At 43.9% G+C, this 19,621-nt stretch overlaps 1 protein-coding gene across 2 annotated transcripts in view; it reads right to left on the bottom strand.

Annotated features, from left to right (window-relative positions):
- Positions 1-7,008, bottom strand: part of LRRC3B (leucine rich repeat containing 3B) — a 71,830-nt gene extending 64,822 nt beyond the window's left edge. The window contains exon 1 of one of the 2 annotated variants that reach the window (XM_020807780.3): positions 6,951-7,008. The gene's annotated coding sequence lies outside the window, so the exon portion shown is untranslated. Of the gene's footprint in view, positions 1-4,915; positions 6,752-6,950 lie in introns of those variants that run through there. The other variant, XM_020807773.3, reaches the window with a different exon arrangement.
- Between the last annotated feature and the right edge of the window lie 12,613 nt (positions 7,009-19,621).

The raw sequence follows: 19,621 nt of genomic DNA, 5'->3' as shown, positions 1-19,621 counted from the left end.
TTGACTTCTGGTGTCGTATCTCTGATTCTCATATTCCAATCCAACTTTTTCTTTTTCGGGTTTGCTCTAACTATGATTTGTCATTATATCTGAACTGGCAAACAGCTACTACAAACCAACTTGCTTCAACACAAATAAAGAAAACCATGATTTTGACTGGTTCCAGTTCTGTCTTAGAGAAAAAATGGGAATTGCAGTGACTATAGTTCTCAACTATAACGGTGCCACAACTACAAACTTAATTGGTTCTGGAACTCTGGTTGTAACTTGAAATGGTCGTTAAGTTGAAGCACCATTTATCATAGGAATGCGTTCCGGCCGGAAAAAAAACACCAAAAAAAAAGACCTATCGGAAATGCGATTAGTCTGTTCTGGCTGAAGGGGAAAAAATGAAAGAAAACCAAACAAACCGTGCAAGACCTATCGGAAATGCAATTAATCCATTTCGGCTGAGGGGGGTGGGGGAAAGCAAACAAACAGTACAAGACCCTTTGGAAATGCAAAAAGATCAAAGCAGAAAGCAAACAAACCATGCAAGACCCTTTGGAAATGCAAAAAAAGCAAAGCAGAAAGCAAACAAACCATGTAAGACCCTTCAGAAATGCAAAAAAGCAAAGCAAAAAGCAAATAAACCCCGCAAGACCCTTCAGAAATGCAAAAAAAAGTAAAGCAGGAAGCAGACAAACCCTGCAAGACTCTTCGGAAATGTAAAAAACCAAAGCAGAAAGCAAACAAACCCTGCAAGACCCATCAGAAATGCAAAAAAAGCAAAGAAAAAAACAAACAACCCTCTCAAGACCCATAGGAAATGGGGAAAACACACACACACAAAAAAAACCCCAAGACCTATCGGAAATGGGGGGGGACCCAAAAAACAGACAAACCTTGAAAGACCCATCATAAATGGGAATACCAAAAAACAAACAAATCCTGCAAGACCCATCACAGTATAGAAACATAATCCCACCACCCAGCCCAAAACCACGCTGCAAAACCCACCCAGAACAGTTTTTAAAAAGTAAAAAGCAACACCTTACCAGGCAGTCCAAAGCCTCCTCTGATCACACACTCTCTAACTGCTGGGGCGAAAGAGCTACAAAGAAGAAGCCTCTTCACCACCAATGGTTAGCGATGTGAATTCCCTGCCTTTTTCCCTGCCATTTTCTGGTTGTAACTCGAAGCTCTGATCGCAAGTAGAAGCAAAATTTTGCCACCAGAGCTGGTCATAACTCAAAGTGGTCGTATGTTGGGACATTTGTAAGTCGAGGCACCACTGTGTAAGACAAGCTCTTGTTAGCAGAATTAATGGGTTTCCATGAACTGCAAAGGAACTTATTTTGGGAAGGGACACAGCTCTAGTCTAACAACTGCCATTTGAATCTACACAGGAGCATCAATGTTGTACTTAGAGTAGTCCTAATGAAATAAGCTTACATTTCATCATGATTAATTTAAATTCTATTGGTTTCAATGGATTTATTTCAAGAACAAACAAGTGTAACTACAGTTCATTAATTCTAGAAACTTCCACTAAATAGTTCAAAATCATGCTAATTGGTCCAGAGTTGTGATTTAGAAAGACTTTCATGTTTGAGAAATCAGACTGACAAATAAAAGTCCAAGTCTGGCTCTTGAAAACCAATCACAAACAAAACAAGGTAATGTATAGATTATGTGAGATGAAAAAAGTGGTTGCTGTGACAATCAAGCTTCCAGCAGTTAAAGAATTTTCTCTTCTAATTATAGATCACCCATAGCATACAATTCTACCCTTTAATTCATTCTACAATTTTCCAGGAGAATCCATATTACCAGTTTCCTCCCTTGTTTTTATGGATGGTACAGAACTCCCAAAACTTGAGAAATCTGTGAAAAAACATTATCAGCCCAGAAAAAAGACCAACAAAGATTTCAGCAAGCATTCCTAAAGTGATATTACCGTATCTAAGAACTTATTACTCTCCTTCCCCACAGCACCAAAAAAAAGGGGGGGGGAGGGCCCTTCCCCAAAGGTAATGCTCCAACCAAGAACATGGTCTGGCCAAACCAAAACCAATTTTGGTTTTAATCCAGAGGTGGGCAAAGTGCAGGTGTCCAGATGATGGAGTATAATTCACACCGTCCCTTGCCACTGGCTATGCTGACCATGGAAAATGGGAGCCACAGTGCAAAAACATGCGGCGATCCACACTTTGCTCCTCTCTGTTATTGAACTCAATTGTGTTTCTTTCTGTATACAAAAGCAAAGGACTTCACTGAGTAGGACAGTACCGCAACAAGTCCTAACCCGTTTATTTAATGTTTTGGAATTATGGGAGTTGCAGTCCAACAACACCTGCAATGTTACACATTTCTTGCCATGGATTTAAGCACATGCTTACATTTCTCCCTATGAAAAGCATAAAAATGCTTCACTTGAGGAGGCAAAACGTTCTCTACTTTAGCAAATACTATGGAGCCCTATACAGCAAATGTTTTTTTCTGAAATGCACAGGCAAGGTGTAACCATACTTTCCTTTCTCTGATTATGTAAGAAATGCCACCCAAATTGATGAATGCTATCCATAAATGAGACAAAGCATGAAGATGTGAATTCAAAACTAGAAAAATCCCATTAAGTGATTCAATATCTAGTTTAGATCCAAATGGAAACATAATCACATTTAATTTCTCTTTTTGATTTCTGGAAAAATTGCCTTCAGATGGAGAATTGTTTTTGGCTTTCTATTTCACTTCAAGACAGCTGTGAAAATTCTACTAAATCTTCTGTGCTTGTTGAGAATCTTGACTCAAGGACAATTTTATGTCATTTCAGCTATTTGTTTATTCCATGCCATCCAGTCACTTCCAACTTATGGTCATCCTAATAGGGTCTTTGAGGTATGGGAGATATTCAAGGAATGATTTATCATTGCCATCCTCCTGTGAGTTCCAATAGTCAAGTAGTGAAATGAACCCAAATCGCCAGTCCTAGTCCAATCATCTATCCACCACCTCACTAGCTCTCATTTCAACTATATCCCTTTGCTGATCATTTCAGGTTACTCACACATGAACATTGTGTTTGCATGGCTCTTCACCATGTTTACCCACCAAAGGTAATGCTCCAGTTGTTGCTGTTAGGATAGATCACTTTCCTTGGGCTTAAAAAGCAGGAAGTCAACACCTTTGGACTGTATGATTTCACAACTCACTTCATCCTCCAGTTCATCCCTTGAATGTGTAAACAAACCAGCAGCTAAAGTGAATTAATGGACTGTGATATCAGATAACTGATCACATAAACAAGTCGCCTTGCTTTGAAAAGTAGCTTCAGCAGCTTGATACTTAAGGGAGTTAACTAGGTTCAATATGCATTCAGTATGCATCTAAGGGATACAAAGTAGTCCAATTACCATAAGCAAGATAAAGATTCCTGATCTGCCTTCATTGGACTACCTACTTACTGAACTACTTCAGCATGAATTCTTCTCATGATTATATGCTTATTTTGTTTCATGCAAACAAATCTTTATTTTCACCATCCTTGCCTTCTGGCACATGGGACTTATTAACAATCCTCTTTCTTAGCATCAAAAAGCTAAACTTCCATTTTTGCCATGGAAAGATTACTAAAGGCCCCAAACACCACAAAATAGTAAATGTCTCCAAAAGGATATAAGTTATTAGAAATACAAGGGCAATGGGAATTTAGACTGAAGTTGAAGCTGACAGTTCACTTCCCTCTGGAAAGTCAAACGGGATATTGCTCATTGACTGCAGAGGTTAGGAGAACTAAGTCCAAATTTAATTTTGGGCACAAGCCATGTCCTCTTGAAATTAATGGAAATTTCACATTCACATTCAAGGATTAAGATTCTACCCTTTGTTTTGCAGTATTACTAGTTTAAGAGAAGATTTGGAATTCTGTCTCATACTGATGTTAAGGGTTATTTGGAGAAACAATGAGCAGGGAATTGGCTCAAGAGTGCAAATTGTTCTGGTACTCTGAGTCAGATTTGTCTTAACGAAACTATTACAGCAATATGAGAAACTGATCCTGTGAAGGGGTATGTGAATGTCAATTTATAGCACAGCTTATATATTCTGCTCTTTGTCACCAAACCACACACTAACTTGCACATTATGAAAAAGTCATGGCTATCAGAAGAAAAATTAAACATGTAGGGTTTTTTTGCTTTGAAAATTCTAGTTTCCAATACACCAAAGCATATAACTTCCATGATGTGGAAATGCTGTTTAGATTCCATCTAAACTTTTCAGAATCAATGTTCTTTTCAGAATCAATGTTTTCTCCTAACAGATCCTTGCATAGAACACATCAACAACACATTTCAAACGAATTTATTGTTTTGTGTTTCATAAATTATCAGCAGCCGGATTTCTACTACCTCTCATGCACCAATTCCTGTACCTTATGTAGTTTGGTCATCATCACCCATGCACCCCATGAGAAGCAAAATCGGGCACAATTAGAACATTTTATCTCCTACAGCCATTGCCCAATCTTCTCAAAACGTTGCAAGTGCAACCTACAGGCATACACTTTCTCAAAGGGTGTGGGGTTTCCGAACACATAAACAGAAATGGGTGCACAGAAAGACACTTGGAGAACACTGCTGCACCACCTTTACTACACACGACTATGAAATAACACACGCTAAGGTCAGGGTGCCCCAGTGGATGGGGGCATTCCGCTGTCTTGGTTTTCATTTCATTTTCTGATTCTGCCTGACCGCCACACATTTGAACACACGTCTGAACTCCCCCACTCTTGCCCTCCACAAGGGGATTGTGCTGAGCCCAAAGGGAATGGAGGAGACCCCACAGCGTAAATCTGAAGTTGGGCTCTGGGCTGCGAAGGGATGATCAGCCCACCCGAGACACGCGTGACCGGCGAGGGGACGAGCCTTACCAGTTGCAGCGGGGTGACTCAGGAGGAGGCGAGGAAGGCGAGGCGCAGGCATGCATGCATGCATGGAGCGCTGCAGCTTGCAGATCGGAGCCTTTGCGTCTCACCTAGGAGTCGCCGCCGCCGCCGCCGCCGCTACCGCAGCCCGGATAACAGCTCTGGCTGCCATTTGTTGCACGCTTTCTGGGGGAAGCCGCAAGCGAGGCATGAAGGAGGCAGCCTTTTTCCCCGAGGTGGTCCCGCGCCGTTAAGGAACTGACCCGGTGGCGGCGAGGAGGGGCTCTCTCCGGTTTGGTTTTTCTCCCCGCCCAGTGCTTCAGTGTGGCAAAATCCCAAGGCAACCCGAGGCGCTTCCCACCAGAGCTCGGTTCGGCGGCTGCTGCGCGCTGACTCTTCGCCTCATGTTGCACCGCCAGCCGGCTGGCACGTCCCGATCGCTCTGGCCGCACTTCGCTTCCCTCGCCCCCCGAATGCTGATCAGGAGCAGCGGCGGCGGCGGCTGAAGCAGCGCGGCGGCGGCAACATCCTGCAACCCGGGCGTGGCAAAGGCAGTGCCTTGCAAGAGATACAGACGTGTGAACGATTGAGAGTCACTCTGCAGAGGGGGGGGCGATCGCCTGTGCTCTACAGGTGTTGCCGCGACGGAGAGATCACGGAAAGGTTCCCCCCTCCCATCTCTCTCATTCTACATTTGAGACCTCGCCCCCTTCCTACCTGAGAGGGGGGGATCATTTATGCCACATGCAACCTCTGCGATCAGGGAGTGGTAGATGTGCCTTCGGTGGCAGGGTAGACCCCTACTGAGAGTTTCTTCCGACGACGTGCCAAAAGCAGAAGTGGCGGACGCGAAGCCTCCGGCGGGAGCTTCCTTACCCTCCCAGCCCGGCTAAGTGGGGGGGGGGGAGCGTCTGCACGTTGTGTATTCAACACGTCTTTCCTAAATGGGCATCCCTTGATTCGCCCCGCCCGCCGGGGAAGAAAAGGTTTGCGTTCTCTTCTCTTTTGCCCGTCGTGTCAGGCCAAGCTAGGTCTCTCCGGTTGGGTTGGGTTTCGCCCCTGCCATTCGGAGCCTCCTGGCCTCCGAGATGAGAGCGTCTGCCAGGCATGCTCGGTTACGCTTCTGATTCCTATTCCCTTTACTACAATCTGTCCGCCCAAGAGACGGATTCGAGAGAGGCCCGCAAGTCGCCACCCTCCCGCACAGCAAACGAGCTCCGGGTAGCACGCCAAGGGCTCGTGCTTTCATTTTTCCCTTCCTCAGCTTCTCCGTAGGGTCTCTCTTTTCCCTCCCCTCCCCCTGTTTCCCAACGCTCCAGAAACTCTCACTCCTGTTGCTCCTACTGGCCCCAGCTTTTGCTTCTAGCGCTCCGGGATCCCCCCAGATGCTCCGCTTGGGCTGCCTGTGGATCACCGAGAAAACACCACAGGGCGTGTCCCAGGCTCATTTTAAACACCAAGCTTGGTAGAATGGTTACTGCGCACACGTCCGCAACCTCTCCCTTTTTTCAACTGATATCCAAGGATGCCGCTTTCTATCTTCAAGCCCGGGCAGAATCCGTATCTCCGCAGATAACGTCCCTTCCCTCAGGTTTCGTGTGTGTGTGTGTGTTTAGATACACCGGAGACGGAAGAGAGGGCTCTCCTCCTCATCCGTACTAGTTGATTTTGTGCCCTTTTGAGTCGAGCCGAAATGACTCCCTCACACGCACACTCTCTCGGTTTTTCTTTGCACCCCCTTCTTATCAGCAAGCAGCAACTTGGCAAGGAGGTATCGGAGGGGGAGAGAGCGAGGCAGTTTAATATTAAGAGACTACCCGCCCAAATGCAACCTTACGGAATATCCCTGCGATGTAAACACTGAATCCGTGCTCGTTCTCTCCCTCCTCCACGCCCGCACCCTTCCCTTGAGCCTTATACCGAAGCCCGAAGCCACCGCCGGGCGCAAGCGGCCGCTGAGGGAGAAAGGCGCGTTTGCAAGAGGGAGAAAGAGCGCGCGCTTCCTCCTGACAGGAAATGCAACAGGCGGCCGCCGCCTTACCTCAGCCCAAGCCTAGCTCCCTTCCCGCCGGCTCTGCTCCACACATAGCGCGCGCACGCACACGCACACACACACAGACACGCAGAGGAGAGACTTCTTTTTGGGTGGAGGAGGAGACGGCGGAGAAAGAAATGGCTACTCAAAGACTGTCTGTCCCTTGCGCCTAGGCCTGCTGAAGGTGCTGCCAGCGCTTTCCCGAAGCGAGGACATCTTGCCAGGGACTGAACCCAGGAAGGGGGTTCCGGGAGAAGCCTTTTTAACACCAGCCCTCCGTTTCGCCCTACAGCCTACACCGTTGGGGCCGGGGGGGGGGGCTTGGCTAGGGGGTAACAGAAAGTGAGGTCAGCCCAACCCCCCAGATCAGAAACCTTGGGATGAGAGGGAGGCAAATAGGAATGTGGTTGTGGGATTCTAATTACAAGGGGAAATAAGGTGAAACACCTCTCTGCCAGTACTTGGTGCCACTACATCATATTCGTTAGTTGGTTGATTGCATCAAAGCCTCCTCCCTCAGGCTTTCCCAACAAATAGGCAAAGCATGTAGGGACGGTACAATAAAATTATGTGAAAAATATAAGAAAATTGGAATAACATTGATCGAAGCACAATCGGCAACAGGAGAACAAAGTTTTTAAAAAGAATGGAAAGGGATCAAGAACTAAGCAAACATATTTTTTAAAACTCTTAATTGGGGAAAAATATTGTAAACTCATGGAATATGCATCTCATACTGCAAAATAATTTTAGCCCTCCAGATGTTCTTGACTCTCACACTCTTCATTTTTTACTATTGGCCATGCTGGCAGGGCTGCTGGAATGTGAAGTGCAACAACATTTGGTGGCCAGAAAGCAGCAGAAAGAATTAAAAAGCTTCTGTAGCATTTGGTTTATCAAGTCTGACTGGGGTTGGTAGGTATTGCCTCTTTATAGAACATTCCTTCTGAGGTTATCTGCTTATTCCTTATCTGTCAAGTAATCCCATGGTCTATGGAAAACATAAATTCTTAAATACTTGCATGACATAAATAATGTATTTAATTTGTATTCATCAGATCAATCTGACTTCCAGATACTAGCCAGTTGTGTTGAGCAATATTAAAACTGAAGACCATTCTCAATAAGAAGGTTAACGGACCCAGTTTCAAAGCCGAATTGTTGGTTTTCTACTATTCAAAACGGGTGCAGGACAAGCTTCAGGAAAAAATGCTGTAATCTCCAGGAACTGATTGTTGTGGTGGAAATAAGTGCTCTACTAACGAGATGGGAATATATTGATCTTTCTAAGGAGAAATCACACTTATAGCACATTTAGCATTCATCAGAATCCTGCTGTCATTTTGACTTTTCAAAATAAAACTGCTGGTTGTGGAGGAGTGTGGTAAGGGAAAAGAGAAGAATCAAGTGAAACAGTAATTAAGGTAAATCAATTAAGTAAACTAAAGCACAACAGACTACATTGTATGGGAGACAAATCTAAAATATTCATTCTGTTTGGTCGAAACTTTTTTGCCAAGCACTTCACCTTTCCCGTAAACACAGATAACCACTTTACCTGTACTGTGCAAGTAAATAAATAAATCATGAAGCTACCTATGCCAAAGTACTGTAAAATACCTTGGGTTCATCACATTAACTCCATAAGAAGAGCCCTGCTAGATCAGGCCAAGGGCCCATCTAGTCCAGCTTCCTGTATCTCACAGTGGCCCCACCTGATGCCTGTGGGAGCAGATGAGACAACTAGATACCTGTCTCCTGATACTCCTCCCCTGCATCTGGCATTTTGAGGTACCTTAGTTTATTCCAGTTTTTTATTTACAGTCTCCATATTTATCCCCAAATTCCCACCATCTATACAAGGCTAGGTAGGTGGGAATATGAGAAGACTATAACAAGTAATGATTTCCATTGTCTTCTAAGGAATAAATATACATATCAGGCTGTGGAACTGATGCAGACCAGAATTTGCCCTTTCTCTGGAATGTTTACATACATACACATCTCTGTTTACAGCTCCTTTACATTCTCTGATAGTTCACAGTACTGTATATGCTGCCATTGGGAATAGTGGCTGGAATATTATTGGTGTTTGCATAGGTTTTGTGTAATTGGCTACAGGTCTGCAGCTAATTAGTAAGGTGCCAGAGCATGGCTTTGGTTATACAATCTGGTGTGTAACAAAGACATATCACCAGGACCAACTGACAACTTGCCCATTTACCATGGCAAATTATGCAAACCTTATATGAACACTAATAGTATTCTGGCCAGTGATGAGCTATCAGGTTCATGTTCACCCCAAAAATGAATCTGGGTCCTTGGAGCAGTCCTTTCAACCCTCTAAACACAAATGGAGGTTCAGGCTTCTTTGCTATAAATAATACTGCCAGCTAGTCTCATCCCATAAGAATGAGATCATGATTGTAGCTCAACTGTTACACTGAACTGAAAGAGATACTGCCAGTGTTCCTGCATGGGTTGCATTTTTATTTGGCCAGGAGTCAGGAAAAGAAAGGTCCCCCCTCCTTTTTTTTAAGGGGGAAAACTAAGGGAACAGCACAGTGAACACTAAACATGTTTTGTAGGTATCGGATGTTGGCTGACTTGGGGAATGGCCTGCAAAATGGAGAGCAAAAAAGGGTGGGATGGAGTGATTAGAAACCTGGTTAGGAGTATTCAGTGTTGCAGCAATTTACTTCTGGTTCTACAGTATTTGTTAGGCATCAGTCTGCCAGTTCATTGGTGTCATCTGTATAAGAATGGCTTACGACTGCCACCCTGCACTGCCATATATGAATAGGATGTGGCTTGCGGTTTCTGAAGTACTGCTTATTCCCAATCTGGGGGCAAGCCTCAAAGTTTGGAGGATCCACTCAAACAATGTATGCCCGTACGGTGACCAAGAGTATTAGAATACACTGATGTACTGATAAGGGTTACTTCACTATCTTCCAGATTCCCCATAACCCACATTCTCCACTATAGATTGCTGAAGCCATCCTCAATCCACTATGTGGTTTCAATGCATCATGTCTGAGGAACTGGGCATGTCCTTTGAGCAAATTACCTGTGTGTATATCCCTCCAATATTCTGTTTGAAGATGCACATTTTAGTAGGCCTGTTGTCAAAGGATTTTCTTATTTTCAGTAGGTAGATATACATGCTATTTCTGGGATGACAAGAACCAGTTAAATTTTTAAAATGCATTTTTAAAATACATTTCTGAAAATGGGTACTTGGGAACCTTTGCTCATTAACTCAACAGCATGCAATTTTTATACCATTGTTAGTCATAAAAGGATTAAGCCCCCATTAAAAAGGAAGAATGTATGTTTAATGGATCAAAAGAAGGTCATCTGATTTTTCTACAGTGTAGCAAGAAGCAGTAATATGCACTGACCTTGTTATATACAGTTATGAAAAAAATGAGAAAAGCCTAGAGCAGACCTCATAGACATAAAAATATATAAAGATAATGCTAATTAGTATTTATAAATATTTAAAAATGAGTTGTAAAACTTTTGCTTATAGTTACTTTTATCTGCTAAAGCAAAAATTGTTGTGCCAACAATTTCAGTTTATTAATAAAGTTTATTAATTATTTTTAATGCAGTAATTAAGAAACTAAGCATTGTAGTTTGTTCATTTTGATCACCTTTCATAGCTGTGTACATAGAGTCAGCAAGTATGGTACATAACTCTAGTATACAAAGAGGTGCAAAATGACCTCTGGCTGTTACAGTACATTCTTCTTAAATAGTGGCTTAATCTGCTCATTTCTAAGAGTGCTATAAAAGTCATATGCTGATGTGTTCATGAACTAAATGTTCCTACTGAACTGTCTATGCTAAAGAAAATGGGAGATATTCTAGTGATAAAACCCTCCGGGAAAAAAAAATCACCCAAATTTTTTCTGTGGAGGAATTGAGGCAGCTGAAATACTTTTGTGTAAACATTTCAGCACAGGGTGGAACATACAGAGAACACTAACATGCAGACGTAAACCAATCTAATTGCTTTCTGGATGTTAGATTTTGTATCTCTTTTTAATACAGGCTTTGCATCATTGCCCCATTCTTCTTTTTAATCCATCTTTTTACTTACATTGTTGTCACATAGTCCTCTAAAAGCATGTGATATTATTATAAGAAAATCATATAAACGTACTATAAAATGTAATATCAGTATAGAAATCACAAAAATATGCAAATCCAATGTTCACACTTTGGTAACATTTGTTAGGAAATACCTTTGAAGATGCCATTGAAGCTTACAAAATACTGAAAACCAAAACCAAAACAAGCCGTAATGGTTTTTTCCCTGTTAAGGGGAGAAGAAAGGACATTAAAAGACTAAAATCTCCGGATAAATCTAAGAGAAAAATCTCAGTTTATAGGAGTTATGCAAAGTTTTCTCCATGGCTAGAGGGATCTGGATACAAGATATTTCTGGTTTTCAGGGGGGAGAAATCTTAATTCCATTAGAGCCATTTTTTTTCATTTGATTTCTTTTTTCTATTCTCCACTTGCAGTGAAGGGTGCAATTTCAGAAGTGGCATGGGGAATATTTAAATCTCTCCTTATGGCATTTGACTATTCAGGGCTAGATTAAAGTCTCCTGGGCTTCCTTTAAAAAACAAAGAGTCATCCACAAACTATGACCAGTTTCCTGCTGTATTGCATGATCCTGAAAAAGCAATTGTAACACTTTAAATTTCTATGGGGCTGTTTGCTTATTTAGACATCTAGACTTCTTCCTCAACTGGGGTTGGTGGCCAATACATAAAATATCAATTCCAACTGTATACAATTCATGAATTGACCATGTGGATTCACCTCTCCAACACAAACATATAGGAATTAGATATGGGAGCTTCATATTCGTATCTCAGTGGATACGGATACAAAGCTCAGCACCACAGGTGCCAAGGTAGTCCATTCCCACCCCCCAGAACCAGCCTGGTTAGCATTTAAAATCACAGCACCTTTTCTCCTACGAAGGTTTGGACCAGAAGCTCCAGTGCAGTAAGGCACACAGGAAGACACCAGGAATAAGTGCAGAGAATATTTACTTGATGTACATATTTACATAGCACTCACAGGAACATAAACATAGGCATGCAGCAGTCAAACAGACAGAACATAAGCATGACAGTCAAAACAGAACTGTGAAGGGCACACTAACCAGCCTCTTAATTTATACTACCTCCAACCAATCAAATTAGTGGTTCACTTCATGGTAGTTAATCCCACATGGTTGTCTCCTTCTAGGCAGTGACTAAATAACTCCACCTGCATTAACCAAGTGTTAATTACATTTCTTCTTCTTAAAGACCTAACACTCTGCACCCCAGATGCCAAAGTGGTCCACTCCACCACCCACAACCAGCCTAGTCCACTCACGGGCTCCTTGCAGCATGCATATCCAATGGCAACATCATGCCAATCAAATCTATAGTCCCACCAGCACTGCCCTGCCTCTCCCTTCAGCCAACCGCTCAGCAGCTGAGTGAAGAGACTCATCTTCCCACCTGCTTGCTGGAGCAGTTGGCTGTGGGGAGAGGTGGGGCAGCACTGGAGGTACTGTTTCTGCAACTGGCACAATGTTGCTGCTATAGGAAACACGTGGTACAAGGAGCCTGGTGAGTGGACCAGGTTGTATCAGGGTGGGGGGTGGGAATGGACTGCCATGGCACCTGTGGGATGCAAATAAGATGCTCCCATGTCTAATAGGAATCAAACGTAGACCAAAGTGGCAAGGACCTTTGCAGTTTAAGTGGCAACATCAGCTCTGGCCTCTTTAGTTGTCCTGCTCATTTTGATCCAAATCTCTTACTCACAGCTCTGTTCTTTCTTAGTCCACCCATTTGGGCTGGACTATAATTTCATAAGGGTTACACAATCACTTAAGCTCTGTCTGACTTTGCTGTGCATGTCCAGTTTATGAGTTTAGTCATGCAAAAAGTTGTGTCTTTGTTTTTCTGGAGAAGGGAAACATACACATTAAATAGGATGCTGGCCTATGTATTTAAAGTAATATATAATTTGACCCTCAAGACATTTAAAATAAATCTGGAAAGTAAAAGTACCTTCAGGTAGTAAGCCAGTAATAATGACAATTAAAATTTTGCAGGAGATAGATAAAGTGGATAGAGGGAACCTCTTGTGACAACCCCAGACCTACTGGGATATGCCACACTTTAACTAAGCTGCCACCAACCATTCCCTGTAAGGAGTCACACAGACTAGGAATGGATTTTTAACAAACAAAGGAATAAGGTTTATTTAAATAACACACAGGGAAAATAAAATGATCAAGTGAATAAGATACAGTAACGTGGCTTAGTCTCAATCATACATACACCAGTTTGGTTCACACAGAACACCTTTAAATAAAGCACAGACCCTGAACCTATCAGTTCTGGCTAACCATACAGACACCTGAACCTATCAGGTAGGTACTGACTGACACACAGTAGTACCCTGTCTGACACACAGACTCCCACACCAGCTTCTTCTTCCCAGCTTCTCCACACAAGCTCCACATATATATACAGTACAGCCCCTCCTCCTGATGTCCCGCCTTCCACTCCCCATAGGATGGAACTTTCCCTCCAAACCCATGACAGACAGGTAACATCAGTGCTGTATGTAACACCTCCCCTCTTTATAAGTTGTTTTGTAGGGGGAAAGCTAAAGTGCTTTTCTCCAAAAAACAACCTGGATCCAAAACATACAAAAACAGTTATACAATAACATACAATACCATACTTACTCTAGGATAAACATATCAATTAGGCATTTAAACATTTACCATGTACAATACATCAAGTTACCTTTATTCATACAAACCAAGCATGTTTAATAAACAAGTACATTTAACCTTTGGTCACCAAAATATATACATAGTCCATGTTTCTTTCGCCGTCTTCATTCTTCGGGTCTTCTTGACAAGGCGTCAGCAACACAGTTCACTGACCCTCTGACCACCTTCACTTCAAAGTCATAGTCTTGCAGGTTTAAAGCCCACCTCATAAGTTTACTATTGTGGGTTTTCATTGTCTTTAACCATTGCAGTGGTGAATGGTCAGTGCACAGAATAAAATGTCTCCCCCAGATGTAAGGCTTGGTCTTCTGGATCGCGTAGACTATGGCCAGGCACTCCTTTTCCACGGTTGCCAAATGTCTCTCACCTTTCTGGAGTTTCCTACTCAGGTAGGACACTGGATGCTGGTCACCATTTTCATCCTCCTGGCAAAGAACTGCTCCTACCCCGCTGTTAGACGCATCGGTGTAGATGATGAACTCCCGGTCGAAGTCTGCAGCACGCAGCACTGGATAGTTGATGAAGGCCTCCTTCAACCTCTGGAACGCCTCCTCACAGTCGCTGGTCCACGGGATGCGGTCATCAGTCTTCTTCCGCGTCAGATCGGTCAGCGGAGTCGCTATCTCGCTAAACCTCGGAATGAACTTTCTGTAGTAGCCCACCAACCCAAAAAATGATTTGACTTTTTTCTTGGTGTTGGGTCTGGGCCAATCACGAACTGCTTCTATCTTGGCCTCTAGGGGTTTGATCACTCCTCCCCCTACTATGTGACCCAAGCACTTTACTTCTGGGCTACCCAGCTGCAGTTTGTTCTCTTTGCAGGGCCTAGGCCAAAGCACTTCCTCCCCTGGGTTAAAGTGCCTCTCCCTGGCTTGCTGGTCATCCCAAGCTTTCTTTCTGACCTTTTGAGCTTGCAGGGTCTCTGCTGCTAGCTCTAGGTTTCTCTTTAGGTCATTCCTTAAAGAGTCTATATATGTCACAACGTCTTGTGGGTCATCCTGGGTGATCTGCTCCCAATTTTGTTTGATTAAATCAAGGGGCCCTTTCACCCTTCTCCCAAACAAAAGTTCAAACGGACTGAACCCGGTACTGGCTTGTGGCACTGATCGATAAGCAAACAAAAGGGATTGCAGCTTCTGGTCCCAATTGTTTGGATTCTCCGCCAAGTAAGCCCTAATCATGCGCATCAGAGTCCCATTGAACTTCTCCGTTAACCCATTACTTTCAGGATGATAGGCAGTGGTTTCCTTGTGTTTAATTCCACAGATTTGCCATAACCGTTTCATGAGCTTCGATGTAAACGATGCGCCCAAATCTGTGATTATTTCTGAGGCGAATCCCATCCTGGACATATACCCCACCAAGGCATCTGCCACTGTGTTAGTTTCAATGTTAGTCAAGGGAATGGCTTCAGGGTACCTCGTGGCATGGTCCACAATGGTGAGAATGAACCTGTTCCCCCTCTTTGTGGCCTTGGGCAAAGGTCCCACAATATCCACCCCTATGCATTTGAACGGAGTGTCAATCACAGGCAAAGGGCACAACTTTGCTTTGGTCCTGTCACGGTTATTCCCCTGCCTCTGACACACATCACATTGTTTACAGAACTCCTTGATCTGCTTCCCTATTTCAGGCCAGTAAAAATTCTGAGTGATTCTCTGCTGTGTTTTGTTCACCCCTAAGTGCGCAGCAAACATGTCAGAGTGCCCCCTTTGTAAGATCATGGGGCGATACTTTTCAGGTACCACTAGCTGACTTCTGATCCCATCTCCCCCTTTTGAGATATTCCTCAGGGTCTCTCTATATAAAATTCCCTTTTCCTCTCGAAATCTCACTGGGGTTTCAGGTGTTAGCTGGGCGTCTGTCACCTGTTCAAAACACTTTTGGAGAGTGGCGTCTGCCTTTTGCTCTTGGCCAAATCTACTGTCTGTGGTTAAGGTTTCCACCACAGTTTCTGAACTCCCCCCACCTGCTTCCGTCTCGGGCTCATCAGTACCCCCCTGAACTGTCCCCGTGGTAGCTTGTGAACGTGTAATCACTAGCACCCGTTTCACATGTTCAGCCAGGTCATTTCCCACGAGCACGGCTGCTGGCAGAGTCGATGAAATCACTAGCCGCCAAACTCCCCTCCAACCTTGGAAGCTCACAGGTACCTCCGCTACTGGCAGCGAGATCACCTGTCCCTCAATCCCTGCCACCTTTAGGCTCTCATTCGGGATTATATACTCCCTAGGAATAATATCTGGATGGCACAGGGTCACCTGGGAACAAGTATCCCTTAGCCCCCTATACTGATGGTCAAGTATTCCTACGTCCACCCCTGCGGTTTCAAACAACTGCGAATCTGTTCTCACTAGTAAGCAGCGCTTGACCTCCACAAGAGGACCATTTTCCTCAGCCTGATCAGCAGATGTAACTGTTCCAGATTGAGTAGCCATGGCAACAGGCTCCTTCAGTGGCAAGGAGCTTTGCTCTGTCTGGACACAGAACACAGCTTTTGGCTTGGTTCCACTCAAATCATGAGGCAAATTTCCCTTTAGCTGCTTCCATTTCTCACACTCTGAGATTAGGTGGCCCTTTCCTTGACAGAAATAACATTTTCTGCTGTACTTAGAGTCTTTCTCCTCTGGTTTTGGTTTTCCCTCCAAAATCTGAGGTCTTGGTGGTTTCATGTCTGAGGGCTTCCCTTCACCATGGGCCCCTCCCACTTGCTGGTTTCTCCCTGGTCCCTGAGAGTACTTGCTGTAGGTTTCTTTAGATTTACCTATCGATTTCCCCTCACCTAAGGGCTTTCTTATTTGGGAAATAAAATCTGCGATCTCGGCCGCTTCTGCCACAGATTTCGGTTTCCTTTCCCTCACCTGGAACTTCAGTTCCCCATGCAAGACTGAATAAAACTGTTCCAGCGCTATCAGGTCTTTGAGCTGCTGGTAGGTCTCTGTCCCCTCCTGCGACAGCCATTTCTCTAGCAGCCTCACCAGTTGGGCCCCCACTTGGGTAAAAGTCTGCTCTGGTTTCTTGGTGAGTGACCTGAATCTTTGCCTCAGCTGTTCCACATTTATCCCATGTCTGGCAAACACCAGTTTTTTAAACTCAGCGAAGTCTTTTAACAGTTCCTCTGGCATCTCTGCATAGACTTCTGCCAGGCTGCCACTGATTAAAGATCGCATAATGGTCATTTTCTCAGTTTCCCTTACTGAGAAGTCCACAAACGCTCTTTCCACGAGGGAAAAGAACACCTCAGGGCAATCTCCCTTGTGGTATACAGGGAATTTCTTCAGGTCAGTTTTAGACAATTGGCCCACGTCAGAATCCCTATTGTTATTATTGTTCTGGTTCATCATTTCCAATTTTCTGAACTCAAACGCCATCCTTTCTTTTTCCAGAGCAATTTTCTCTCTCTCTAATCTTTCTTCTCTTTCCATTCTCTCTCTCTCTCTCTCTAATTCAAATTGTCTTTGCCTCTCCCTTTCCTCCCTTCTTTCTCTCTCTAATCTTTCCTCCATTTCCCTCACCCTCAGTTCATGCTGTTGGGCTAGGAGCATTTTTCTGAGTTCTGGGTTCTGTTCTCCCGTGCTGTCATCCTGCACTGAGCCAAATTCATCCTCAGAACCTTGGTCTACCTGGGGTTCCCTCACTTCACCCATTTCTGCCATTTGGCTTCGAGTCAAGGGCATAATCCCCCCCCAGAACAGGCTGCTTTCAAAAGTCAAGCCTCAAAATAAAGCGACCACTTTTTTTTTCTCTTTTGCCTCAGAACCAGCCTTCTATAGATTGCTGCTGTTCTTTCAGCACTAACTTGCAACTGTTGCCAGCCAGAGTCTACCCCCCTCTGCTAGGCCTCTCAGCAGACAAGCTAGATCACTGCTATTTCACACAGCTTTGCCTCAGCTCTTTTCCCGCCAAAACAGGTTGCCTCAGAGCTCCCTAATCTAGTCCCCAATCTGAGGTCACACGTTCTTCCACTAGCCTACCTCCCCATGAGGTAAGCCTAGAAGATTACCTACGCGCTCTCAGATTGTCCCTGACTAGACCCCCCTTGCTCTGGGCACACTTGCCAAGGCTTTGCTGGACCACTGGACAACTGGACCAGTCGTATCCCACACGCTGGACACCAATCAATGTGACAACCCCAGACCTACTGGGATATGCCACACTTTAACTAAGCTGCCACCAACCATTCCCTGTAAGGAGTCACACAGACTAGGAATGGATTTTTAACAAACAAAGGAATAAGGTTTATTTAAATAACACACAGGGAAAATAAAATGATCAAGTGAATAAGATACAGTAACGTGGCTTAGTCTCAATCATACATACACCAGTTTGGTTCACACAGAACACCTTTAAATAAAGCACAGACCCTGAACCTATCAGTTCTGGCTAACCATACAGACACCTGAACCTATCAGGTAGGTACTGACTGACACACAGTAGTACCCTGTCTGACACACAAACTCCCACACCAGCTTCTTCTTCCCAGCTTCTTCTCCCAGCTTCTCCACACAAGCTCCACATATATATACAGTACAGCCCCTCCTCCTGATGTCCCGCCTTCCACTCCCCATAGGATGGAACTTTCCCTCCAAACCCATGACAGACAGGTAACATCAGTGCTGTATGTAACACCTCTTTTCCCTTTCATGCAATACCAGAACCAGGGGACATCCACTCCAATTGAGTGTTGGGAGAGTGAGAACAGACAAAAGAAAATATTTCTTTACCCAGCATATTGTTAGTCTGTGGAACCCCTTGCCACAAGATGTGGTGATGGCATTTGGCCTAGATGCCTTTAAAAGGAGACTGGACAGATTCCTGGAGGAAAAGCCCATCACAGGTTACAAGCCATAATGGGGATGTATAATCTTCAGGCTCAAAAGGAAGGTACTTCAAAATGCCAGGTGCAGGGGAGGAGCCTTGTATAGATGGTGAGAATTTGGGGATAAATATGGAGACTGTAAATAAAAAATAAACTGGAATAAACTAAGGTACCTCAAAATGCCAGATGAAGGGGAGGAGTATCAGGAGACAGGTATCTAGTTGTCTCATCTGCTCCCAGAGACAGGTGGAGCCACTGTGAGATACAGGAAGCTGGACTAGATGGGCCCTTGGCCTGATCCAGCAGGGATCTCCTTATGTTAATATATTTATCATTTGTATTCAAAGATGGAGATGATGTTATCTTTTGTTTCATATTTATAGGCTAAACATTAATTTTGCATGGAAAAACAAACAGGTAGCTAAAAGTAAATACAGAAAAATAAATATTGGCCTGTGTCCTATTGCCTACGTGCAAAGTGGAAGGCCAGCCATGAGCTCATTCTTATACTGGATGCAAGATCTCATGCAGCTGGTAACAAGACAGAAAGCCTCCCAGAGCAGACGGGAAGTTCATGTGACTACTATTCTACTATTCTACTCTATATGCATTGGTCCCCAACCTTGGGCCTCCAGATGTTATTGGCCTACAACTCCCAGAAGCCTTCACCACCACCTCTGCTGGCCAGGATTTCTGGGAGTTGAAGTCCAAGAACATCTGGAGGCCCAAGGTTGGGGACCAATGTATAGGCAATGGGATATCAGCCATTGAGTTATGTAATAATGAAGAGCAAATTCTGCAACATTACAGTACATATTTAATTTCAGAAGCCAGGACAATGGAGAATTATTTCATAATTGTATACGTTTCCTAGTAAATGTATACAAACAATGGCCAAAAAGAACCTCTACATTTTTCCATTGAAAACAATAAAAACAACCCAAATTTTAATTAGAACAAATATAGCATATCCGTAAAACAATATAGATTAAAAAATGAAAGATGGCAGATAAAAAATTTAGAGGCTTA

This window comes from Pogona vitticeps, chromosome 6, assembly GCF_051106095.1.
Source record: "Pogona vitticeps strain Pit_001003342236 chromosome 6, PviZW2.1, whole genome shotgun sequence".
In the NCBI taxonomy this organism is placed as follows: Eukaryota; Metazoa; Chordata; class Lepidosauria; order Squamata; family Agamidae; genus Pogona; species Pogona vitticeps.
The sequence above is the reverse complement of the archived record's forward strand: the minus strand, read 5'-3'. Positions and strand labels throughout refer to the sequence as shown.